Raw genomic sequence first — 15,528 nt, 5'->3', positions numbered from 1 at the left:
AGAAAAAATATAGGATAAGATATCCTTGAAAACCCCTTAACAAATCGATGATAGTATCCTAAAGGGCCCATAAAGATGTGAACCTCATCCATATTAGTAGGCACTTTCCAATCTATACTCACCTGAATCTTAGAGGGATCCACTACAATACCCTCTTCTGAAATAACATAACCTAGATATTTCACCTCAATCTGGAAGAAATCACATCTAGCCAAATTGACATACAACTAGTTTCCATGAAGACACTGCAATACCCGCCTCATATGCTCCTCATTCTCCTCTATAGTCCTTGAATATATCAAGATGTCATCAAGGAACACAAGGAAGAATCTATCAATGTATCATCAAACTCATGAAAATTGGGGGTGCATTACTAAGCCCAAAAGGAACCATTGTAAACTCATAATGTCCATAACAAGTACAAAAAATTGTCCAATTAATATTCTATACACAAGCAAAGAGATCCATCCTTCTTAACAAATAAAATTGGTCCTCCCCAAGGAGAAACACTAGGATGAATGAACCTCTTAGCTAGAAACTCTTCCAACTCCAACCACAATTCACTCAACTCCTGAGTGGTCATTTGATAAGGTGCCTTAGAAATTGGCTCTACCCCAACAACTAAATCTATCTGAAAATAAATGTCATGCTTAGGTGGCATACCTAGAATCTCGCTAGGAAATACATCTAAAAACTTTGAATAATAGGTTGACAATGAAAGAGATCATCCTGAATCTCACCCTCATCCAAGTCATTCACCGTAATTGCAAACAACTGACATACCCATCACACATTGTTTCAACTGCATAGCAAAAATCATGCAAAGAGAAATGGGTCACTAGACACCCACAACCTGCACACTCTCACCACCATCTCCAAGACACTTCATCCTCTTACAACAACAATCAAACTTAGCCTAATGTGCCTCAAGCCAGTCCATACCCAACACAACATCTTAGGATCCCAATGAAATTACATGAAGATCCACAATGGTGGAGCACACTCCTAAATCCAACATACAATCATGAACAAGAGAGTCCACCACCAACTTGGACCCTATAGCTAACTCAACTTACCACTTATCAACTTTTTTGACCACTGAGAACCTGCATCTCTCTACTAAAAAAAGAGAAAGAAAAATTCATAACACCAAAATCAAACAATATTGAGCAAGAAATACCACCTATTTCACTTATGGTCTCTACAACTATACCTTAATTCTCAGCCTAGCAGTTATCAACTGCCACAAAGACTTGATGAGATCTCCATGCATCTCCCATAGTAGCCTATGAAGATGTTGGCCTCTGGCTAGACATCTGTGTAGATCTTTGAGGATAATGTACTACAATATGATCATGTTGACCACAAGTGAAATAACTTCCTCTACTGAAACCTGAGCTAGATGAAGATGCACTGAATTACTAGAAATTGCCTCTACTAGAGTTCTACTGAGAAATTTGAGTTGGCTACATGACGTGGAAATGTTGAACACGCTTCCTATGACGATCTTTTTCTTCCTAGATCCTACCATCATGAGAAAATCTTTGTTTGAAAAATTGTTCTTCTTCTGCTAAAACCGTCCACCCTTGAATGATCAAGGGTGACTCGTAGCATATCCTAAAGCCTATGACTATGCACCTCTTACACCTAAACTAGAAGTCAAAGAACTATTGGTTTGCACTACTTGTTGTCCTCCTAAGGCCAAAGACAAATTCTCCTCAACCAAATATGCCTTCTCCATGGCTACCTCCATAGTCTTGGGTTCAAAGGCCTAAACACCTCCACTAATATGGGCATTAAGGTCCCTAAAAAAATGTTGCACCAACATAGCCTCATCATACACTATCCCTGCATACTACTTAAGTTCAAAGAACTTATGCTCATACTACTCAATTGTCATAGTCAACTGATTCAGGTTGTGGAACTCATCTGCCTTCCTCTATCTTCAAAGGTCTGAAAAGAAATAATCATGAAACCACTCCAGAAACATCTCCCTAGATACTGATGCAATATCCAAATGAAGCTTAAGCTCCTCCATACACCATCAAGTGGAAGCAAATCTATGAAGGTGCATCATAGCACACCTAGCCTTGGTGTTACTTCTATACAAATGCATAGAAAAACACCTACCCAAATCCAAGAGCCAATATACACCTTTGTCCCACTACTAGATCCATCAAAGGTGGGAAGTCGAGACCTAACAAGATCTCTCATGTATCTTGTTATGACCGCATCTTGATCTGGAATCGCATTGTCTCTCCTTTGAGGTGAAAACTCTCTCTCTCACTTGAAACACAACTCTATCCTAATGATTGGAATGGCATGATTCCTCTTGTTGATTCTCCTCATGCATCAAGACCAAATAGGCAAGAATCTCCTCAAGGATATTAATCAACTAGTGTACTGCCACATCACCCTGTCAATTCTCACTGTAGGCTTCCTCTTCCTATTGGTCATACCGTTGTTCCTCTCGATGAGTCTCTTCACAATCCTCTGGACGAGGGTTCTATCAAGTACCCATCTGACCAACCCACCCATAGCCTCTACCCCTTTGAGGCATCTTGTCTAACCAAGAGGCAAAGAAACTATAAGATAAAATCTAGGGCATCTACTACAAAAACAATAACTAGCAGGGATAACCTCAAGGCTAACCCAAGCTATAATGCTACTATGCACAATGGGCTCAAGATAAAACCAAAGTACTCAGTGTATGAACATGGGCCCTAATACTAGATTTAATGCCCATAAAAATGTTAGACTTTTGTGAATATTATTGTCATTGATGTTAAACCAATTATTCAGTTTGGTCTAGACGGTATATGAGTAGTATATTGATTTCAAGTCAGTCATCTAGTTTAGTCCAGATGTTGTGTTTAGTGTTGTGAGTAGTTGGTGTGTGCATTTATGGGCAAGTGATGTGAATTATAATGTGATGTAGTGATTTGTGTTTGATCTATTGGAGTTATTTCTAGAAGATCCTTATATCCAAAATTTTAAGGTGTGTCTATATTGATCCTAGTATCAGTTATGTGTTAAGGTACATTCACTATTTTTGGCTTTGGAAAAAGTATATTTTCATGGCTCATGGTTTGGTATCTATGGTATGAGTAAAATCTATATTCTTGGAGTTTGGAGTCATCATGTTTAGAGTTTTACATTTATGGGTCAACTTTTATGGGTCTGGATGACCCTTGTCCCATTCTAGTAATTAAGGTATATGCATCAGTGAATTAATTGTGGAGTATGTAAACATCTTGTCGAGGTTGGCTTGTTTATCATGTTTTTGTTGGATAATGTGTTGAGCTAGGTTGACATATTATCTTAGTGCATGAGCCTTCCAGTATATAGAGAAGTATGTGATGATAATATGTATGTGGAAGTAAGAGTACAAGGTGTGAGTAATAGAGTGTGAAGTGTGAGTTGTGAACAACAAAGGTAGTTGGTGTAGAATCAGAGTGCAAACAATTTTGCAATAATCCTTCAATAGATCTGTTGCAAGTGCTTAAGGATTTGTACAAAGATCTTTCACTGGATCTTCTATAGGGTTTGTGAATTGTGATTAAATATTAACTTGGAACTGATCTCATGCATTGGAGATGTGAATTTATTCAATTCAATCATACCTTTTATAGTGATCATTCCAATAGTAAGCCACCTTTTTGTAATCTTGGAGTGAATAGTTTGGTAGTGAGCAGTTTTGTAATTTTGGTAGTGAGCCACCTGGCAATGAGCCACCCCTTTTATAATCACAATATAACTAGTTATATTGGCTTGAGAGTTAACACTCTCCATGGTTTTTCCCATTTGGGTTTTTCACGTATAAAAATATGGTGTTCCTTTTGTGGTTGTGTTTCATGTTTATTTTGCATTTAGTATCCTTTGTTTGATATGCTTAATTGATGAGTTTTATATATCAGCAAAGGTTTACGATTTCGAGAAAGTTTTAGAATATGTGAGAATACTAATTCACTCCTTCTCAGTATTTTGGTCCCTTCAACCAATCCATCAATTGGTATCAGAGATTTTCTCCTTTGCTTGGAAGCTTAGCTACTTGAGGGAGATCTGTGTTGGTTGATGGCACCTATGTGCATGATCAGTTCAGCTGGATCAAGACTTGAAGTTATCTCTTGAATAATTGGAGAGTGTTGAATTAGAAAATGAGGAATTGAAAGAGAATGTGAAGGTAGTGAATGAATGTGCGCAGAAGCTAAGAGAGAATCCAAACATTCAAATTGAGGTATAAGGAGGTTAACAATCAGTTGAAGTAGGTGAATGATACTATTAAATATCCGATGCAAAAGATTGAGGACAAGGATAATATAGAGGAGACCCTAAAAGAAACAATCAAGATAAAGTATAAGGAATGTGAGAAGGTAGAGCAAGAAGTGAAGAAAGTGAAGACAAAGAATAAGGCTCCTGACATTAGAAAGCTCTTGGAAGAGTTGATTAGCATGTAGAAAGCTCATTTGGACAAGACTAGACTTGGATTTCAACATGGTGAGTGTTCGGATTTGAATGAAAAATAAAAAGGCAAAGAGGTTAAAAATGAAGTTGAAAAGAAATCAGAAGATGGAGGAAAGTGCTAGAATCAGAATACTAATGCAATAATACAACCAGTTCGTCAACCTAATGTCCAAAGGTACGCATTTTAATTGTTATTGTTTTCAATGTAATAAATTATTACATAACATTGCAAACTATAAAAGCATTCAATGTTATGGCTGCAAGAGATTTGGTCATAAATAAAATCACTATAGAAACCATTCTGTGAGTTAGAATCATAATCTAGTTGGAGCAAATAAGATGAATTACAAATTTCATGTATATTTTTATACTTGCAAAGGCTATAGTCATAAAGCTAATCAATGTAGATACAGATCTCATCCAATAAATTTTGCAAGGAAGGTTATCAATTGTTTGAAGTGAAAGCAATATGGACATTATGCTTATCAATATGGTAATGGAAATGTGGAAAAATGTACTAAGAAGAATGTGATGAATAATAATGAATCAAAGAAGAAGGAAAACCTGGATTGTAGAAAGAAGGAAGTGAACATAGAAAGTGAGCTTGGTATACTGAAATCTAGTACATGCACCTCTTCCTTTGGTAACTGAGCATATTGCTTTGGCTTAGGGGGAGTTCTCTTTTGAAATAAAAAATCTTTTACTCTCCCCAATCTGAGTGAATCATGTCGTTGATCCAGCATGACTGATTTTAGAGGCTATCTGGTAATCAAAGGCTGTTGTTGACATCATAAACAAGACATTTCTTGGTGGAAAAACCCTAAAGGATATTTTTAGCATGATAAGTATCAACTTTTTGGATTCATTCATTCATTGTCATATAATTTGTATTTGAGAATATTGTGAAAAGTAGAAGAGAAGCAGAGAAAAAGAGTACAACAAGTGAACATGGAAAGAAAGATGATCATTGGAGAATCAAGTAGTGTAGATTTTCAAGTTTTGGAAAGAGTTTTCATGGATGAATTTGACCCAGAGAAAATAAAAAATGTAGAAACTAGTCTGATTAATGATGAATTGTAGCGAGTTATGGAATTGGAGTATATAGGTCTAAATCTATGGACTGAATTCTCTTGGTTTGATGGTGCAGATGTTATTCGAGTGATTCTTAGCCATGTGTGGAATGACAACATTGTGCTGGATAAACCCTATCCAATCATAAAGGAGATTATCTCAGTTATCACCAACTTATGCGATAATGGAGATGATTTGGTTAAGAACTCGATTAAGAATTGAGAAGTGAAAATCCTAACCACCATAAGGGGTCATCAATGAGCACTAATCATTGACAAGATCATCAACCCTATTGTGAGGTATGTTTCTTATGACATTTCTTATAACATCTAATTTAGAAATAGAGAATGTGTCACTTCTGCAAGTGTTGTGTATATGGAACATATGCTTGTAATGGAAGACAAATCATTTGACTTGTGTAAATTGTTAAGGGACTTGTTATTTAAAAATATCAAGATGTCAAAAGGGAAGATTTAACCCTTCAGGTTTGGATTGTTTCTTGTTTGTTTGGTCATATATTGTTTGGGATCTCTTTCGGCCAAAGAAAATGTAATATGGGAATCTGGTGTCCCGATTGCAAGGCAGATATTCAAATATTTGAATAGTTTAGATAGAAAAGAGGAAGAATGAAATGCATATTTCAAATCTTTCCTAAACATGTGAAGTGTCGGTCTGGTATCCCCTATTACTGGTTCTTGAGGTTCTTCCTTTAGATAAAAGAAAAGAAGAAAATCTATACATATGAGTGTCTCAAAATTGAAGAAAAATAAGAAGGATCTAAAAGATGATGATATTGTTGTAATTGAGGATCCAAACTCTCCTGTAGCTCAAGGAGAATTGGATGTTGTAGAGAAGGAAGATAAGAATCAAATGATGAATTAAATTTACTGGAGATGGTTGACATCATAGATGGAATCAAGAAAATTAGTAAGATGTGGATGACTTCTGTTGAGTTAGATAGAATTGAGAATATTTTGGTGAATCACTTGGTCGAGAATAGTATCAGTATTGAAGATATCAGTAACCCACTTCTAGAGTCTCTTTGTGAAATTCTTAAGCAGAAGATATATTAGCAATTAGTTGAGGTTGGTATATCAAAGGAGAAAGGTATTGATATACAAAATTTGTTAAAGGAATATGATGATGCGGAGAAAGGTCTATCGGTATGCATTAAGAAAATGAGAGATTGTATCTGCAGTGCTAGTAGAATCTACAAGTACTGTATCTCATGGTTAGCAGCTACAGTAAAACATAAAACTAAAATTTATGCTATTGAAGATTAATTGGGTTTATTGGGTAAATCCTTTGATTTTTAGGATGACAAGGATGGTGAGTAGAGAAAAAAAAAAAACTCTCTTAAAGCTGAACTCTTATATTTGTAGAGGAAGAGAGAATACTTTGTAAATGTGTTTTCTACAGTAAAAGAGATTGTTGAGGCAAAGTTAGAGCATTTTTCAGCATTGCTTGGCAGTGCAGTTGAGTATGAGCAAAATCCATTTGCTCTGGATTGTTTTCCCCATGTTGTTGATTTTCTACTGTAGTGTAGAAGTCTTTTAGTCAACATTAAATTGGTTATGCATTCTTGAGAGGTTCTTCTTCTAGAATTGAAGGAGAAATACAAGCTTGTCTTTCCAAAGAAGAACAGTTGAAGGCTTTTTGATTTGGTACAAATGTTTTTGACATTTTGCAGTTGTATACATATTTCTCCTCTTTCTTTTTCATTGAGGAACCCTTTTCTCCTTGATGTCAAAGGGGGAGAAAGGACTATGGATTTTGGAATTAAGGAAATGTATGAGTTAGGGAGAGTTAAGTTGAATGCAGATATGTTTCTGAGATGTTTTGTTTTTAGTTGAAATGTTTTTCCATTAATGAGAAAGGGGGAGATTGTTAGACTTGTGTGAATATTGTTGTCATTAATGTCAAACTAGTTATTTGGTTTAATTTGGATGGTATATAGAGTATATTGATATCAAGTTAGTCATCTAGTTTATTGTGAGGAGTTGGTGTATGTAGTTATGGGTAGGTGATGCAAGTTCTAATGTGATGCAACGAGTTGTGGTTGATCTATTGGAGTTATTTTTGAAAGATCCTTGTACCTAGAATTTTGATTCATGTCTACATTGGTCCCGGTATCATCTATTTTTGTTATGGCAGTCTTTTCATGTCTCATGGTTCAATATCTATGGTATGCATAGAATTTTTATTCTTGGAGTTTGGAGTCATCATGTTTGGAGTTTTACGTTTATGGGTCAACTTATATGGGTTTATATGACCCCTATCACATTCCATTAATTAAGGTATATGCATCAATGAATGAATTTTGGAGCATGTAGAGATCTTGTGGAGATCGACTTGGTTATCATGTTTTTTTTGGATAACGTGTTGAGATAGGTAGACATATTATCTCATTTTGTGAGCCTTCCAATATATATATGCGGAAAAAAGAGTACAAGAGAGTAATAGAGTGTGTGGACCGAGTAACAAAGTGTGTAGTACAATTTGGGAACAACAAAGGCAATTGGTGCGGAATCAGAGTGTAGATAGTTTTGCAATAATCCTTCACCATATCTACTACAACTGCTTAAGGATAGTTGTATAGAGATATTTCACTGGATCTTCTATAGGGTTTGTGAATTATGATCTGAGATTAACTTGAAATTGATCTCATGCATTTGGAGATGCAAATTTCTTCAGTTCAATCATACCTATTGCAGTGAGCATTATGGTAGTAAGCCACCTTTTAATAATCTTGCAGTGAGCAGTTCGGTAGTGAGATACCCCTTTTGTAATCACCATACAAATAGTTATATTCTCTGGAGAGATAACACTCTCCATGGTTTTTTCTCATTTGGGTTTTCCATGTATAAAAATTTGGTGTTTCTTTTGTGGATGTGTTTCATGTTTATTTTGCATTTATTATCTTGTATTCGATATGCTTAATTGATGAGTTTGATATATCAACAAAGGTTTAAGATTTGGAGAAAGTTTTAGAATCTATGGGAATAATGATTCACCCCACACCCCCCCACAGTATTTTGGTCCCTTCAACCAATCAATCAAAAAATACCCTAGAAAAAAATAAACAACTAACCAAGAAAAAAGAGATAATTTTTTTTAAAAAATCTAAAACTAATTAGACATCTACTAAAATAACATCCAATAAATGCATACATCATTAGATAATGAACATAATATTATAACAATACAAGTGGAAATATTCTCATAGCACATAGATATTATTCCCTAGGGTATTCCAATGTCATCACTTAACATATTACTAAAAACGTGAACATAAATCACATCATAGCAATTCTAGCATCGATCTCTTCCCAAAAACTTAGGGAAACATCCATTCACTACATTACTAACATCCAATCACCATTAACATTTTAGATTTATTTTAATGCACCAAATCCAAATATTCCTACCCCATAATTCCATCATTTATAATATAACTAGTTTGTTTCCATAAAGAAGAACTGCATCACCTAACATGATACTCATTACAAATTACATCCATTATAGTAAGAAGAATATGAATACACCAACTATTACCAATAAGAACCATAAACATTACTATGAGAATAATCATCCATTGCATAGAAAGTCTTCCAAGATTACAATATAATTTCTACAATAAGATACATAGCCTCCAACTATAAATACAAATATCTCATGATACATGATACCATAAAGTCTATCCTATCCACAGGATACATAGTAATCAGCTCCAAGAATCCAAGTACAAGTTGTAGAGATAAAGAATCCTCATCATCTCACATGGACATCAAATGAAGGATAAAATTCCAATGGAAGAAGACAACAAACCACTCAACCATGTGGAACGATTAAGGAACCACACCCCATGCTCTGGAGAATGACACAAGATCACACATAGAATCTACACCTAGGTTGACACCTAAAAACCAAAGGACATAAAACACCACAACAACTGAAATGAGATATAATAAAAAAGACAACAAACACCATAGGTTTCCCAACCAATAGAGAGTAAGGAACTACCTGACACATGTAGGGAAGAGTTTCAATGCATACCATCACCATAAGAATAGGATAATCCTCAAGCCTTATGCCCTAACAATAGATACCCATGTGGAACCATCTAGACCCCTAACAAAATCAAGGGAGTTTGGTTTGCCTCTCCAAAGCCTTCTTAATCTCATCTTGAGCTTGTATTAGCACTCTAGGCCACGAGTGAGGCACCAAGATAGTTTAGTATCTTATTTAGATGAATTCCTAATACCCAACCCATCTAAATTAATTATTAAGTTATCATTTGTTTAGGAAATAAATTTTCCAATGAGACTTATTGGTAGTCTAGATCTCCAAGCTTCCTTATAAGGAAAATCCTAGTAGTCTATCTCTCATTACCCCGACACCGACTTGAAAGCCCACTCTCCCATACCATGTTCCAAGACCTTAGGGTAAACAATATACATAAACAACAAGGCTCTACAATAAAAACTACGTGACGACCATTGGTACAAATTTATATAATTCCATAGCTCACATCATCTATCCCTAACCAAGAGCCATAATAAAAACACAATTTTCCAATGGTTTCTTTTCAATTAATTATCAAGTAAATGCATATCACAATGCCATTAACCACAACCTCACATATAGGCGATCATAGAACAATTAAATATCCATCTCTGATTAGATAAAAACATCTTGTAACATCACAAGAAGATCAAAACATCCAAAAATCCCACATTGGGACTGATAGAAAACATCACAAATGACAAAATGACCATAGATAGATTATACAACTGACTAGCACAAATACAAATTGAAATAAAACATTTACAACATATATTAATGCCTTCATTAACTAAAGTAGTGCATATAAACCATAGTCTAGCGCATTCACAAAACCATATGGTGCATTTATTAGCCAGTACAATGCTTTTGTTTCATAGAGCAGCTCATATACCTCATCCTGTAACACATAAAGTCCTGAAAATAGCACATATGGGACATAGAATGGTGAATCTACATAATAGATAGTGCATACACCTGATAGGGTAGCACATTTGACAAATAAAATAGTGCATCTTCTAGACAGAATAAGCCATATGTGGCAAATAGAAAAAACAACTCAAACACATACAAAATAGAATGACTAAGTCCATAATCAATTCTCAAACATCTACGACTTCAACAGAAAGTCTCAAAGGTTCAATTCAACCTAGACCAAGATATAATATGACATAGATCACCGAAAATAAAGCAAGAGAGTTCCCAACACTGCTCATCACAACAACATACAAAATTTCACTCTTGGCATAGAAAGAATAACCAACCATCATAAAGGTCTACACAAAACAATCACTGAAAAACACCATTCTTATAGACAACATAAACATGAATGATACATTTACTTCCAAATTCAAATGCAACTCATATCCATTCATGACAAACACAAGATCCAAAAACTCCAGAAATGTCATTAATCAAAAGGTAGAACAAAGTCTCAAATTCAACATCATTTAACACCTAGCAATCATTCCAGGATTTATATGACAATCACTAAATTATTTTTGCATAGTCATAGCAAAGACAATCTTTTCAAAAATAAAATGTAAAGGTGTAAAAATCCTCCAAACTATAATAATATAATTTATGGAAAGCAAATTGATGAAGAACAAAAGTCATAGCCAACCTCCAATCTTCACACATATGCAAAAAATCCATTCCCAACCAATAAAGTTTCAGTAAAAAACTTCAGCCAAGAAACCTCTCGAGAATCTCAAAACTCCATATTTATATAGATTAAATAAAAAATAATAGCCCATCACAACCCACTCCAAATAATAAAAAATATAATAAACTTGACCAACCATCTCAGTGTTGGCAATATGGATGAATTGATTATGCATTGCATTGATGTCAACACTATCTATTATGGTTGGTTACCGACGAATAGGTTTTGGTTACCGGTAGAAAATCTTGTGTTACCGGTAAGGGTTTAAGGTTTAACCGGTAGAGCTTTCATTGAGAAACCTTGATAGGATGTGCTAAGTGTTGTTGGTGTGGCTTCTAGATGGAATTCATGATTCAAAAGGTGATCCTTGATCATGCCTCAATTGATTGGAGGCATCACTTTGGCGTGGTGAACACAGATTAGGTCTGGTACCTATCTAGGTTATGGATCGGTATCATGATAACGTGTTCTCTACACGTTACTAGGATGTTTTATGGATTGGTTAATATTATTTTGGTCATAATCATGGTATGGCATATTGATGTAAGATTTCATTGTAGATCATGGTATGGGAATGAAATACATGTGTCATGGTCATGGAATGTAATATCATATGCGAAGGAGATTTGGTCGATCATAGCTCATCGAATTGGGTTTAAGTAAGAGGTCAAAGGCCTTCGGTATTGAGCTTAACCTAGACTATAATCAGGCATAGTAGATGCTATCTCTAGCAATTAATTCTTTTAGATTAGTGTCCAATTATCTTGAGGTGGTTGTAACCTCTCTATAGTTAGTGAGACTCTTTTGTAATGAGCAGTACGCTCTAGGCTGTGTGCCTTCCTACATGTGCAAACCCCTCATTGTATCACATACTTTCTGTAGAAGTATCGTCTAACTGTGGGTAGGATTTCCACCATGGTTTTTCCCTTTACTAGGTTTTCCATGTACAAATCATGGTGTTATGTCGTATAGTTGCAATGTGTTAATTATGTGTTTCATTCTTAATTTTTATTGCTTACCGGTATCTGTTTCTGCTATTTTGGTATTCAATGTTTATGTGCTCTGGTTAAAGGTTATAAGTGGTTTGATTAATATAATATGTTAACAACTGATTCAACCTCCCCCCCTCTCAGTTGTTCACCAGTTATCCTGACGCTCAGCAAATGAAATAAAAATATAATAAAATAATAATATCTCCAAATCCAATACTCACAACCAATAGCAAAAGAGGGTAGGTAAATAAATAAACAATAACCAAATGAGTACAAGATTAAACAATTAATAAATAAACTAATTAAAATAAATAAACCAATAACCAATAATTAAATAAATAAATCAAATGTCATAAATAATATAAAAGGGCTCAATTAAATATAATCCAAAAAATGAATAACAAACCTTCAATAATTAAATACACAAAATATTATCAATAATTAAATATAACTGTTTGAGCACTCAAAAGTTTTTGACTTTATCTTGTAAGTGTTCAAACTTTTAAATATAATATTCTCTAGGCCTGCTATCAATTAAAAAAATACACAAAATGTTATATATCACGACCAAACATTAATTTAATTTATTGTTAATAAATTATATAAATCAATTAATTGATAACCAAATTATTAAAATAACCAAAGCTCCACAAGACATTCCAACATAGGGATCACATAAATACCACATGATGCCTTACAAGGCAACTCTAACCATGACACCAAAGCTAACAAGGTATTAACTAAGCCTAGAGTGTGTAGAAGGAGATCATGTTGTTAGACAGATCAAATAACTGGAAGACAATTGAGAGGGGGGATGAATTAGTTGTCACAGATTACTGGAACTATTATCAATTTAAAACTTTAATATCGGAACCCAAAACATTAATACCGAAATAGAAATTAAACCAATTAAGCATAAACAATAATCAAAGAATAAAAATCATCCACATGACACAAGGACTTGTATGTGGAAAACCTGGTAAAGGGAAAAACCACGGTAGGAAGCCTACCCACAGTCATATAATACATCTGTAGTAAGTATGTGAATTACAATTGAGGGGCATGCACTTGCAGGAAAGCTAACAACCTACAACGCACTACTCATCACAAAAGGAGTCTAATTCACTACATAGAAATCTAGACTACAATTCGGAGAAGTGTTGAACTGCAAAAGATAGCATCTCCTATGCTTGAGTACAGTTCTGGTTAAGCTCAATACCGGAGGACTGAATCCTCTTACATAAACCCAATTCGATATCCAATGATTGACCAGATCCTTTTCCTGAATGATATCACATTATTCACACATTACATTCCTTGATTGTGGCCTCTAACATAACCATGATGATCTACAATGAGATCTTACATCTATATATACAAACCCTCAACCATAAACAATTATGTCTTCCACCAAATAATAAACTAATTACATAATTATAAACCATGTCAGTCTTAGACCAAACAAATAATATCCAACACATAAGACATCCCAAAAACACATTAAGAGGTCCAATCCACACGTTACATTAAAGTTGGTCCATAACCTAGATCAACCGGGACACAGTATAGGTCAACACGCTACAACAATGATCTCCATCTGCCAAATCTCGAACATGATTACCAACAGTATCCTGAAACTCCACCAGAAGCTGTACCAACACCACTTATGCAATTCATCAAAAGCTCTGCCAGTGAAACCCTCGTTGGAACTAGAAACTAAGCTTCTAAGCAAGCAAGATAGCATCCGATCACCAGACCAAAACCAACTGACTAAATATGAGCAAAGTATCATGAACAAGCCAATTCCATCACCAAAATATACCAGAGCCTACCGGATCATGTCAGATCCAAAACAACCAGAATCCACTCAACCTACCAGGACTAGAAGGGTGTCGGTAATCCAAATAGATAGTGTTGGCATCAATGCAACACAATCAATTCCACGAAATGGCCAACAATATCCCCATTTGGCATTGATGGCAACACTAGATGTGAAAAATACCCAAGTACCAAGAAATTCCAAACAAGTCTCCCCCAATGGAAGATGACCAACAATCTCCCACATACAGCTTTGAATGTTAATATCTCTCCCGTTTACTTTTATTATTCATATCTCTCCCCCTTTGACTTTTTATTTTTCTTTCGTTGTCTTTTTCACACCAATATCGCTCCCCCTTTGACATCAATGCCAGAAATTTGACAAAAATATCAAAGCAAAAACATAAACCATTGAATCACAAAGCTGACTACTCCCCCTGAGGAGTAGCATTCCACATCAATGCCAGAATGAATAATATCTTTGATAATGCATGCCAGACTGATTCCAAACCACATTAATTAGGTCTCTACCAGAGGGGCAGAAACTCCAAATCTGTCTCTCAGGTACTCAAATGATTCCTTGCGCAAAGGTTTAGTGAAAATATTTGTAATCTGCTCTTTAGTGTTCACATAAACCAATCTAACTTCATTTTCTTCCACTTTTTCCTTCAAAAAGTTATACTTGATAGATATGTGCTTAGTTTTAGAATGAAATACTGGATTCTTTGATATATCAATAGTAGCAGAGTTATCATATTGAATAACTACCGGTGCATCACAATCCACCTTTATATTCTTGAACATTTGTTTCATCCATAAAACTTGTGTACAGTTAGTAGCAGCAACAACATACTCAACTTCACTAGTAGATAAAGAAGTACATGACTGTTTCTTTCTAATCCATGAAACCAACTTCTTTCCAAGAAAGAAAGCACCACCAGAAGTGCTTTTTCGATCATCAATATCTCTAGCCCAATCAACATCTGTATATGCACATAAAGTAAAGTTGTCATGCTTAGGGTACCAAAAACCATATTCTAATGTACCTTGCAAGTATCTAAAAATCCTTTTCACCGCAATCTCATGATTTTCTCTAGGATCACTTTGAAATCTTCAAACAATACAAACAACATTCATAATGTTAGGCCTAGTCTGAGTCAAATAAACCAGACCTCCAATCATAGATTTGTATCTTGTAGGATTTTCTGATGCAGAAACATCTTTTCTTGTCAATTTCTCACTTGTAACCATAGGAGTACTTACTGGTTTAGAATCTCCTATATCAGATTTCTTCAAAAATTTCTTAGCATATTTAGTTTGACAGATGAAAATACCTTTTTCAGTCTGAGTAATCTGCAAACCTAAGAAAAATTTCATCTCACCAATCATAGACATCTGAAATTCTTTCTCCATATTCTTAGAAATTTCTATGCATAACTTATCTTCACCTCTAAA

This window comes from Cryptomeria japonica, chromosome 1, assembly GCF_030272615.1.
Source record: "Cryptomeria japonica chromosome 1, Sugi_1.0, whole genome shotgun sequence".
Lineage (NCBI taxonomy): Eukaryota > Viridiplantae > Streptophyta > Pinopsida > Cupressales > Cupressaceae > Cryptomeria > Cryptomeria japonica.
Note: the sequence above shows the minus strand (reverse complement) of the source record.